Source organism: Piliocolobus tephrosceles, chromosome 13, assembly GCF_002776525.5.
Source record: "Piliocolobus tephrosceles isolate RC106 chromosome 13, ASM277652v3, whole genome shotgun sequence".
Taxonomy (NCBI): domain Eukaryota; kingdom Metazoa; phylum Chordata; class Mammalia; order Primates; family Cercopithecidae; genus Piliocolobus; species Piliocolobus tephrosceles.
Genome location: NC_045446.1, coordinates 3,714,394 through 3,727,014, shown reverse-complemented (window position 1 = coordinate 3,727,014; position 12,621 = coordinate 3,714,394). Strand labels below are relative to the sequence as shown.

The following is a 12,621-nucleotide window of genomic DNA, read 5'->3' as shown; positions in this document are numbered from 1 at the left end:
CCATCTATCCATCCATCCATGCATCCAACTATCCATCCATCCATGCATCCAACTATCCATCCATTTATGCATCCATCTATCCATCCATCCATGCATCCATCTATCCATCCATCCATCCACCCATCCATCCATCCATCCATCTATCCATCCATCCATGCATCCAACTATCCATCCATCTATGCATCCATCCATCCATCCATCCGTCCATCTGTCTGTCCATCTATACATCCGTCCATCCATCCATGCATCCATCTATCCATCCATCCATGCATCCAACCACCCATGTATCCAAACATTCATGCATTTAACCATGCATCCATCCATCTATCCGTCCATCTATCCGTCCGTCCATCCATCCATCCATACATACATACATCCAACTATCCATCCATCTATGCATCCAACTATCCATCCATCTATCCATCCAGCTATCGACCCACCCACCCATGCCATACATTCATTCACTGTCCATTGAGCACCAACAGGCATCTTCTCCCACCTTCAGACCCACTTAGCTTCCAGAGGCATTGCATAGTCACTCATCCATCTACCCACCCATCCACCCCACATATCTGTGTGTACCTCACTGAGCACCTACCAATTACCTTCCCCCACTTCCTTAGAGGTGGTGCCTACTCATTGTTCCCAGCTGCCTGGGTACCCTCTGTGTCCTCCCTAGGCCCCTGGCGTATCCCCTGCCAGGTTTCCAGCCTCCTCTCCACCCTCTGCCTCACCATAACTTCAGTGGTCGATACTTACCTCCTCAGAGAAGGAAGAAAACTAACAGAAGACCTACTATGTATTGGGCACACAGGCTGCCTCTGTTTTCTCACTAAGCAGTCATCACAAGTCCATAAGGGACCATCCTACTTTTCTAAGAAGACACAGCTGGCAAGGAGTAAGGAACAGAAGGCATATTTAACTCCAGATCCAGGATTCCTTCTGCTGCCCCCAGCAGTCACACAGGAAGCAGCCCCCATGCTGGTGGACCCTGAGAAGTGTTAAGAGTCAGTGTCCAGAATTCCAGATTCCCACCCGGTTCCCCCGCTGCCCCAGCTAAAGGACTGCTCTCTTCTGTGTCCTCATCTCCTCATCTGTAAAATGGAGTAATGAAAACCACTCGCAAAACAAAACATTAGGTACGTTGGCTGTCCTCCTGGCAAACTCCAAATTCTGACAGCTTCCAACCCCTGGAGGCCACTGCCCTGTCCCTGAGTCCACATCCCCTGTGGCCTCATGGGCCAGGGAAGCAGACAGCTTGCAGTCCTCTATGAAGCAAAGCCCCTTCTTTCTCCTTCTGTTGGTAATCTCCTATTCATCCTTCAAAACCCAGCTGGACTGTCACCCACTCTGGGAGGTCACGGCTCTCTAGACCCTATTGTCTCTTGATTTCTACCGACTGCTCTTGAACCCACAGGGGGAAGGAAAAGGGCCTGCCCCTCAGGCCACTGCACAAAGTAGAACTTTGGAATGCTTTTTCAAAAGCATTATTTCTCTGCCTAGGTCCAGGACAATTCTTGGCAGGTTTCTCTTACTAGGAGTACCCAGGCCAAGCACTGAGAGGGATGGGGAATCCTAAGCAGTCATCACACATCCATAAGGGACCATCCTACTTTTCTAAGAAGATACAACTGGCCAAGAGTAAGGAACAGAAGGCGTATTTAACTCCAGATCCACAGTCACAGCCCAGTTCATGCCAGCCCTCACCCGGCTTTGCCATCCCATAATCCAGCACTTCCCCGCATGACAGACAGGCAGGCCCAGGACGTGGAATGAATGTCAGCAGTAATCTGTTTAGGCTCAAAAGGAGGCGGATCCAGAGCTCTCCATGCACAGCCACCCCACTGGGCAGCGTGGCTCACTGGCTGCCGGAGATAAGAGGCAAAGGGGGCGGCCTGGAGCACACGCACGGCCACTCCCTGCTGGGGGTAGGGGCCGGAGTCTCCCTGCACAGGTGTGACCAGCGCTGATAAAGGCAATGGAAAGAAAGTTTGCCACGGGCTGAGAGTAGAAAATTCATGCCTCTTATGCCTTGCACATATTTGATAAGCTGGCTCTTGGCCTCGCGTCCTTGGACGTCTGGCATTTGGAATTCTGCAGAAGCTTTATGTGTATTTTGCTGAACACACCAGGTGGCTGCAGTGCTGATGGGATCTGAGAGGGGATCAGAACCTGGGAGAGGGAGGTGCCCGAGGACCAGCGTGCATCTGCCCGGTGTGAGCAGTGGGGACACAGAGGCACAGGGCAGGGGCTGGAGGGGAAACCTGTGGAATGATCGATAACAGCACAGCCAGGACTGCAGGAGCTGCCGGAGCCAGAGCTGCCGGATGCTAGGGGCAGCGCTCCAGCTGCGCGTCTGTGTGCCCCCCCAGTTCATATATCGGGGCCCGAGTCACCGGTGTGAGGGTGTCTGGAGGTGGGGGCTTTGGGCGGTGATTAGGGTTGGAGGAGTTCATGGGGATGGGCTCTGGTGATTAGTGCCTTTGCGAGGAGAGACACCAGTACCCCTTGCCCCCCAGTGCGAGCAAATGGCACGAAGGCTGCCGTCTGCAGACCATGAAGGACTTTCCAGCCTCCAGCGGCCTGAGAAACACTTCTGTTGTTTGAACCATGTAGTCTAGAAGATTTTTGTTACAGCAGCCTGAGCTGACTCAGGAGGAGACGTGATTCCTACTAGGACTTTATTCATCAACATCTACTGCACACACACACCGGACGCTTTGGGATAAGCACACAGCTACAGAACAGCTTCTCCATAGGGTGACAACAGCAGTTACCCTACACATAGGGGCCAGGAGAGCACCCCCAGGAAGTTGCTCTGTGTCCCCCTCACCTTCTCCAGCCTCCTCCAGGCGGGATCCTCAGATCCTGGTGCACTCTGCCCAGCTCCTACATCCCTGCCCACCAATTCCTGTGGATTCAGGCTCCAAAGCCTCTTTCTCCCTCAGGTCTCCTTCCCTCCTTTCCTACCGGGCTGCTGTGACATCCCCGGATGGCTCTTTGTGGCTCTGTGAGGCCCTGCCAAACCCTCGGGGTCCTCTTCCTAAGACCCTGTCTGCTGCACCTCCTGCCTGCAGAGTCTCAGCTGCTCCTTCGCCCAAGCCCTCAGCCCCACACCTGGTCTCAGCCTTCCCTCCGGGTCTAACCCCAGCTGGGCATCCCGGGCCACACTTCATGCATCAGCCACCCTGAGCTACCACCAATGTGCAGCTGCAGGCCCCTGGCTCCTCCCCAAGGGGAGGAAAGTGGAGGAACCAGGAACAAACAGGGTCCACAGGGTCACGTTCACGCATCTGGCAAGTCACCACCCCCATGGCTGAGGCTTTAGCCCAAGGCCCGGGGTGGGTCTCTGGCCTCCCCCAGAAAGCTCCTGCCCCCGTGGGCTCCCAAGTGGGTTTGGGCGATCAGATCCCTGGGAGGTCTTTCCATGACTGCAGTAGAGGCTGGTCACACCCTGCAGCATCACTGAGACCCACGTGGGGAACCCTGCCAGGCTCTCCTTCCCCACCTCCAAGTGCCCTCTCTGTGCTCTGCTCTGTGAGCCTGCAGCCGGGCCTGGCAGGCTATGCTCCCGATGTCCTGGGAAGTTCCTGCTAGGATCTTTCTATGGGAGGAACGAATGAATTCAGAAGGCTGGAAGAGGGCAGGCGGCTTCCTCCCTCCTCCTTGCTCCTTTCCGAGTCCCTCTAGGGCAGCCACAGTGGCCCCAGCGGTCCTGGCATCTCTCTGTGGACCCACTGCCCGCCTGGCTGTGCCCCTGCAGCGGTGACTGTGGTGGTGGAATTGTGATGGCTGGGGACGGAAGTGCCAGCGTTCTTCCAAGCACTAGGACATCGCAGAGCCAGCCAAAGTTTCTTGGGGCCAATAGCCCTGGGCTGTGGGAGCCCTGGTTGGGCCACACCCCACCTCAGGCATCTGAGGGGCCCCCTGGCTGCACCCCTGCAAGTCCTGAGCTTGGTCAAGCGCACAGGCCACCTCTTGAGTGATAAGCACTGTCTTGTTCCCCACCAAGGCCTGAGTCCAGGTAGCCACTTCCCCCAGCCCGGGCAGCGGCAGCTGTGCCCTGCAGCCCTGATGTGAGAGTGAATGCACAAGAGGACAGACGCCACAGGGGGCACCAGCACCCCAACCCAGTGTCTGCGGCAGCACCAGGGAGTCAAGCAAACCTCTCAGCAAGCCGTCCCCAGCGGCCAGGACTTCCCCATCAAGGATCGTCATTTTCACCCCATCTCCAACTTGGGGTCAACCAGAGAAAGCCACATCTGCCCCCCGCCATCAATGACTCAGAAGGCCCCAGTGCTAGTGAGCCCTCCCTTTCTCTGCTATAAAGCTTTTCCCTCACTGCCTGCCTTCGAGCCTCTGCCTCATGCAAGTGGCAGGGCCCGGCTGTCTTGCTAGAGCAAGCTCTTGACACCCAGCCTCTGCTTGCTCCCAGTTGGGTGGTCTCCATGTATTTCCACGCCAGCCCTGGGTACCCACATCTCTCATCTGTCACCCTCCCTGGGTTGAAACACCTGTGTCTCAGGCCTGGGGCTCACAGTCCCTCAAAACAAACCTCCGGGCCTCCGTCCTCTCCTGCTGCCTTGAAAACACAGTCTTGGCTGTGTCCCTTGGCTCCGTCCCGCCCCTATGAGTGGTCCTGCCACTGTGGTGGCTACTCTTGGCGTGTCCTGCCCTGCACTGGCCTGGCCTGAGGGAAGCCCGGAACTCAAGAGAGCCCCAGTCCTCTCCTGGGAGCGTGGGTCTCGTGCAGATTAAGCTTGGATGGGTGGAGCTGCTTGGAGCTGGACGGGCCCCCGCCTGGCCCAGGGTCTGCCTCCTACTTCTGTGAGCTGTCCCACTACCTGCCTCACCCAAGCTGTCCCTGGGTCACCCGCTGCCTCGGGAGGTGCAGTCTTGGTGGGAAACACACTGCTAAGCACGCAAAGGCAACTGCGGCTCAAAAGGAGGCCTTGTGCCTCGATCCGCCACACCTGAGACCTCGAGTAAGCGTTATTCCTTCATCCGTGTTCTTCACAGTGTCCAAAAAAGGCCTCGGATATGAAACCATTTGGGTGCATTTATGGAGAAGACAGCTGAGCATGTGCGTGCTGCACCCTCTTCCTCCAGCCTCCAGCCAACCTGACTGAAGCCTGGGGCCTGGGGGCTTTCACAGGAGTTACTGAAGGGGGAAATCACACAGGTGCTGACCCGAGACAGGGCTGGGGACCTGCTGGGTCAGAATCTCACACCCAGGCTTCAGAGGTGACTCTGGCACGGTTCAGGAGGCCACGAACTCAGCATATCTGGGGGCAGAGCCCAGGGCTGCGTAGCATGCTCAGCCTTACCTGCAGCACAGAAACAGCCTCTCCCACCACACTCTCCCGCCTCTCCAGGACGGGGAAGGCTGGGCCTCCCTTCAGGGTGAGGTTTGCAGGGTGCCCCATGCTCACAGCCCCTGTCTCCCTGCTGCTTTCAGGGTCACCCTTAGGAGGCGCAGACGGGAGCCTCTGGGTCTGGTCCCTGTCCTCCCTCCTGTTGCTCCCCCTTGGTCATCAGCACTTGCAGGTGGCCTTGGGTGACTCTTCTGTGTCCCCAGGCACGTCACGACCTCCCACCTCAGCTCCTCTATACCCTAATGCCCCCACACTGGGGGGAGGGCTCTGCCCCACCCTTCCCATGCCAGCCTCAGGTCTGGGCTCTCCAGATCTCTCTGCCGCTGGCCCTGGGGATGAGGGTGGCTTGTCTGCTTCCCTCTACCGCTGTACTCCCCTCCCTCCACCCCTGCACTCCCCTCCCTCCACCCCTGCACTCCCTGCTCAGTCTCTTCCCCTGACTCATCCATGGTCCCCACAAGTGACTGGGGACTGGGCTGCGTGGGGACAAGCCCGAGGTGGTGAGACTCCGCTTGGGTTCACAGAGGTAGGAGACTGAAGGGCTGGGTGGGGTACACCACCCTGAAGTGGAAACCAGTGGCAGAGCTTGCAGCAAGTGCACGGGGAGGTGGCAGGTGGGGAGGTGGGGCTCGGCGCCGTGCTTAGCATTGCCCTGCCCTCCAGAGCTGAGACCTGGAGCCCTGGGCAGCGGGGATGGGAGGGACCCCGGCAGTTAGCAGCTGGCTACCCAGAGAACACAGTCCTGTTTTCTGCTGGTGGAAAAGTCCTTTCATGATCTTACATTCTCAGGCTCCTAATCAACCAAGGCCAGGAGCCATGGGGGCCGTGTTTCCTTGTCACATCCTGGCAGGACAGCTGAGTAATTGAAGACTGACTTACAGACCAGTGTTGGGATTTGGAAGCTTGTTTCCAGGGCAGCCTTTAGACCTGGCACTGCTGGTGGCCACTGGGCTTGCATTGGAGATAGCACTGTTTGGGTGGGGCTGACCTGGCCCTCCCTCCACGTCCCCAGGCCCCAACTCCATGCTGAGTAGCAGAGACAACAGCATGTGTGTGCACATGAGTATGTATATGTGTGTGCATGCATGCTGCACATATGTATAGTGTGCATACATGTGAATAGGCATGTGTGTGCATGTATGCCACATGGTACATGTATTGCAGTATGCACGTTTGTGAGCGTCCATGTATGCATGCATGCTGCATATGCATGTGGTGTGCACGTGTGTGTCCACATGTGGGCATGCATGCTGCATGGTGCCTGTATGTGCAGTGTATGTGTGCACACATGCATATATGATGTACATACAGCACACAGGTGGGAGCACATGTGTGTGCACATATGTGAATGTGTGTATGTATACATGGAAAATACTAAATGTTAGAGGAAAAAAGAGAAGGAAGGAGGCAGGAGATTGCACTGCTATATGGAACAGTGGAGCAAAAACTGGGTTATCTTGTCCAACCTATACACTTCCTAGTCAGGAAAACTAAAGAAGTCATATGACTTGCCCGAGGTCACACAGCAGAGAAGGAACCTGGGTCTTGGCTCCCAGTTCATTTCTCAGCCACTGCACCACACTGCCTGGAGGCTCTTCCTGTTCCCAGGAGCTCTGAGCTGCTCCCAGGACACCTACCGCAGACAAACCATGCACTGAGGTGGCCTCGCCCAGACGTAAGTCACCGAGAGACACTGCTGTTCTGAAAGCCACCAGTGCCACATGTGCCCCATGGATGGAATCCCCAGACACAAGGTCCTTTTGGCAAGAGTGAGCAAGTCAAGGGTGAACATCCACTAACCAGGAAAGGGGACCGTTCCCTGCCCGTCCCCATAACCATGGTGGGTGCCTGGCTAATGTCTGGTGCTCCCTGGAGGAACTGCTGGCAGGAGGGCAGGAAGAGACACCCCTAGAATCAGGGAGGGCCAGTGCCCAAAGGGGGCCTCGTCAACATCTAGTCCATCAGCTCCTAACGAACTCAGATCCAACGGTCCACTTTTAAAATAAGCATTTTCTAATGCTGCCCCTATGTTGCCAGGAAATACAATTCACAGATATTAGAAACTTTAGGTATACCCACCCCCAATATAATTCCTTCTAACTGTTAAGGTGCAGACAAACCAAAAGAAGGACACTGTTTAAAACACAACTGTCTGCATCTCCATGTGAAATGCTCGCACCTACACAGATGGAGTGACCGTGAATGTGAAAACCACTAGTGCAGAATAAGCCGGCGACCCCCTCCCACCAGTCCTGCTGCTTAACAGTGAAGTGGAGAAAAGCTCTTGGAAAAGTTTCAAATTAAAAGCCAGCACTGGAGAGTGCTGCTGTTAAGATGCTGCAGAACCCCCCACTGACAGCAATCAGAACACTGCACAACAGAAACAGCAACAAATCTCCCCATCGCACACACAGTGACCTGAGGGTTTCCAAGAGTAAATGAGAGCAGTCGGATGGGCTCAGGCACTAGTTTGCATTTTAAGGGCGCTTTGTCCTGAGGGCTTGCTGCAGACACACAGCCATGTGGCACAGGCAGCTACAACTCCAGGACAGCTGCCATCTTTCAGGCTGAAGGATTCAGGGGAAGAAATGCAGGCAACTCTAGGGGAACCGGGGAGTGAGAGGAAAGCCCTGGAGGGAGAAAAGCCGGAGGAAGGGAGTCCCCAGTTCTGGGTGTGCATCAGCAAAGATCCCAGGCTGATCCTGAATCATGCCTCTGTAGGACAGGCCCGAAGGAGTGGAGCAAAAGCTTAAATGAGTGATCTGAGGCTTTAACCACTGAAGGCAAGATGGAGCTTCCAGTCTGAGTCTAATCATAGTAACTGTCAGCTCAAACAAATCACAAACATTCTCCAGAGGAATATATCAGAACCCACAATCTACACAAGGTAATACTCACCATATCAAGCAAATAATCCAAAATTCCTGGGAAAATATGACCCATTCTCAAGAGAAAAGACAACAGATAGCAGGCTTGAGATGATGCAGATGCTGGAATTAGGAGGCAATGACTTTAATGCCACTATTGTAACTATTTCAACAAGGAAAGGTAAATGTGGTGAATATTTTTTTTTTTTTTTTTGAGATGGAGTCTCGCTCGTCACCCAGGTTGGAGTGTAGTGGTGAGATCTCGGCTCACTGCAAGCTCTGCCTCCTGGGTTCATGCTATTCTCCCACCTCAGCCTCCCGAGTAGCTGGGACTACAGGTGCCTGCCACCACGCCCAGCTCGTTTTTTGTATTTTGAGTAGAGATGGGGTTTCACTGTGTTAGCCAGGATGGTCTCAATCTCCTGACCTCGTGATCTGTCTGCCTCGGCCTCCCAAAGTGCTGGGATTACAGGCGTGAGCCACCGCGCCCAGCTGAACATTTTCATAAATAGGAACCAAATGAAAATTTTAGAGTTGAAAAATACAATATCTCACAAAATCCAACGGGCAGCCTTAGTAAGATAAAGGTGACAAAGAAAAGACTCAAGGAACTTGACAAATCAATGACTTCTGTCTAATCTGAAGAAGAAAGAAAAAAAGACTGAAAAAAAAAAGACAGTGTCAGGGTTCCAAAGGACAGTATTACAAAAAATTTAAGGATTGGATAATCAGAGTCACAGAGAATGAGGCAGAAAAAAATATTTTAAGAAATAATAAATAGGGCCGGGCGCGGTGGCTCAAGCCTGTAATCCCAGCATTTTGGGAGGCCAAGACGGGCGGATCACGAGGTCAGGAGATCGAGACCATCCTGGCTAACACGGTGAAACCCCATCTCTACTAAAAATACAAAAACTAGCCAGGCGAGGTGGCGGCGCCTGTAGTCCCAGCTACTCCGGAGGCTGAGGCAGGAGAATGGCGTAAACCCGGGAGGCGGAGCTTGCAGTGAGCTGAGATCCGGCCACTGCACTCCAGTCCGGGCGACAGAGCGAGACTCCGCCTCAAAAAAAAAAAAAAAAAAAAGGAAATAATAAATAGAAATTTCCCGAATTTTATGAAAGAAATGAATGTACAGATTCAAGAAGCTCAGCAAAAGCCGTTCTAGTTCCAGGGTAGATGGAGTACACACACCGCACTCTGTTTCCCTAGTTAAGGCAGCTAGTAAACCCGGACAGATGCCGTTGTCTGTGGACTCTGAAAAATAAAGAGTAGCAGGCAAATTGGAGAAGAAAAGCAGAAATCCAAGTACCACTAAAGAGGCTGTGAGTTTTTTGACCCAGCCATCCCATGACTGGGTATATCCCCAAAGGATTATAAATCGTGCTGCTATAAAGACACATGCACACGTATCTTTATTGTGACACTATTCACAATAGCAAAGACTTGGAGTAGCAAAGACTTGGAATCAATCCAAATGTCCATCAGTGACAGACTGGATTAAGAAAATGTGGCACATATACGCCATGGAATACTATGCAGCCATAAAAAAGGATGAGTTCGTGTCCTTTGTAGGGACATGGATGCAGCTGGAAACCATCATTCTCAGCAAACTATCCCAAGAGCAGAAAACCAAACACCACATGTTCTCACTCATAGGTGGGAATTGAACAATGAGATCACTTGGACACAGGAAGGGGAGCATCGCACACCGGGGCCTGTTGTGGGGAGGGGGGAAGGGGAAGGGATAGCATTAGGAGATCTACCTAATGTGAATGACGAGTTAATGGGTGCAGCACACCAACATGGCTCATGTATACATATGTAACAAACCTGCACGTTGTGCACATGTACCCTAGAACTTAAAGTATAATAATAAAAAAAGAAGCTATGAGTTTCCCATTTTTTCCCTTGGGGTGTCACTTGGCTGGGACTCAAAGGTAGCCTGAAAGTCACATGTGAATAACAAGTGTGGATAAAAAGAGCTTCAAGGAAAGTGCTAAAAAGGGTTCAGAGAGCATGGGAGATCTTCCCTTTCATTCTTTATTGCATTTTCTCCCATCCACAGCCTCAAGCAATCCTATGGTGGTGGAGGCCGGGCAGGCACTTAAAACTCTGGAGGAGGGGGATCCTTCTTTCTGGCCAGAGGAGCTGTGGTCCACATACATGGAGGAATCTCCTTTGCTTTTGGCCTCTCTTTTTCTGCCACTTGACCATAGATGAAGATCCATGTGCAGTAAGTTTACGGCAAAGCAGGGAAATTAAGGTCCCAGTTTTTCATCCACAAGCCTGATAAAGGGGTCTCCACGGACATGGAAAATGTCAAGAAGACTGTAGTAAGGAGGGAGCAGAACAGGCATCACGTGAAGCGGTGGATGAACTTCTAGGCTCAGCTCCAAGTTGTGCACAGGTGGATCTGACCTTAAACAGCATATCAATGATATTGAGAAAAGAACTAAGAGATAAAAACCAAGCTCGGCCAGTGTCTATGCACATGTGGGGCAGATCTCAATTGTAAGCAAAGGGTTTTGAAGCTCATTTGACACTGGAAACACAACTCATAAAAGTCCTATAAAAGGAATTTGGGACTTGATCTCAACCAAGTGCTCAAGTTAACCTTTTCCATCAGGTTTAATCAAGACCCAGAGTATCTTAACAAAATATTCCAAACGTCCATGATACAGGCTTCATTTACTTGGCATACCAAGAACTAGAAATACGACAACTCTCAAGGGAAACAATATAAATGAAAAAAAAAATTACTAGATGTGTCAAAAGCAGAATGTAGAGAAGACAGAGAAAAAAATAGTGACCGTGAAGACAGATCCTTAGAAATTATCCAATCTGAACAAGTGGGAGAGAAAAGCACATACACTTAATGAATTCAAGAAGCTCTATGCATCCTAAACAGGATTAGCTCAAAAAATCCATTCCCAGACATGTCAAAATCAAATTGCGGAAGACTAAACATGAAAAAAATATACACTGAAAGCAGCTAGAGAAAAATGACACATTTCATACAGAAGAACAACCATGGGAATGACTGCAGATTCCTCCTCTGAACCATGGAGGTCAGAAGGAAGTGGAACAGTATTTTTAAAATACTGCAAATGCAGGATTCTATCCCCAGCGAAAATATCCTTCAGGAATAAAGGTTAAATCAAGACATTTTTAGATGAAGCAAAACCAAGAACATCTGTGGCCAGCAGGCCAACTTTAAGAGGAATGCCAAAGGTAATGCTTGGAATGGAATGTACGTGAAACCAGAGAGAACCTTTGAAAGTCAGGAATAAAGGAAGTACAGACAAAATGGGCAATATCTTTTAATAGACTATACTTCACTTCTTACATTCTTGAAAATATGTATGGTGGTCAAAGTAAACATTATTATATTTTATGACAGTACCTTCGATATATGTGGGTTTAATACACGTGATAGCTACACCATAAAAGGGAGAGAATAAAGCGATCTATATGGTGGTAAGGTTTCCACGTTTTACTTGTAGTGGTAAAGCATTAAGTAAACTGTGAAAAGCTACATATGTGTACTGAAATCCCAGACTAAACGCTTTAATGAAAAAAAAAAAAAAAAAAAAAAAGCGGCCAAGCGCAGTGGCTCACGCCTGTAATCCCAGCACTTTGGGAGGCCAAGGCAGGCGGATCACGAGGTCAGGAGATCGAGACCATCCTAGCTAACACGGTGAAACCCCATCTCCACTAAAAATACAAAAAAAAAAAAAAAAAATTAGCCAGGTGTGGTGGCGGGTACCTGTAGTCCCAGTTACTTGGGAGGCTGAGGCAGGAGAATGGCGTGAACCCAGAGGCAGAGCTTGCAGTGAGCCAAGGTCATGCCACTGCAGTCCAGCTTGGGCGACTGAGAGAAACTCCATCTCAAAAAAAAAAAAAAGCTACATAAATTTTTTAAAGCGTCCATAATTAAATTAAAATGGAAAAGTAACAAGTCAAATAATAATCCAAAAATTATCAGGAAAGAAAAATAGAGAATAACATGCAAAGAAAACAAATGGAAAATAAATAAAATGGTAGACATAAATACCAACACATGAATAATAACATTAAATTTAAATGCTCTAAACACATCAAATAAAATAGATTACCAGATGCAGTTTTTTTTTTTTATTTAAAAATCTGACTTGGGTCCCGGCGCGGTGGTTCAAGCCTGTAGTCCCAGCACTTTGGGAGGCCGAGACGGGCGGATCACGAGGTCAGGAGATCGAGACCATCCTGGCTAACACGGTGAAACCCCGTCTCTACTAAAAAATACAAAAAACTAGCCAGGCAAGGTGGTGGGCGCCTGTAGTCCCAGCTACTTGGGACGCTGAGGCAGGAGAATGGTGTAAACCCAGGAGGCAGAGCTTGCAGTG

At 51.0% G+C, this 12,621-nt stretch overlaps 1 protein-coding gene across 1 annotated transcript in view; it reads right to left on the bottom strand.

Annotated features, from left to right (window-relative positions):
* SHANK2 (SH3 and multiple ankyrin repeat domains 2) overlaps positions 1 to 12,621 on the bottom strand; it is a 646,969-nt gene that overhangs the window by 275,261 nt on the left and 359,087 nt on the right. The gene's annotated exons all lie outside the window — the stretch shown is intronic.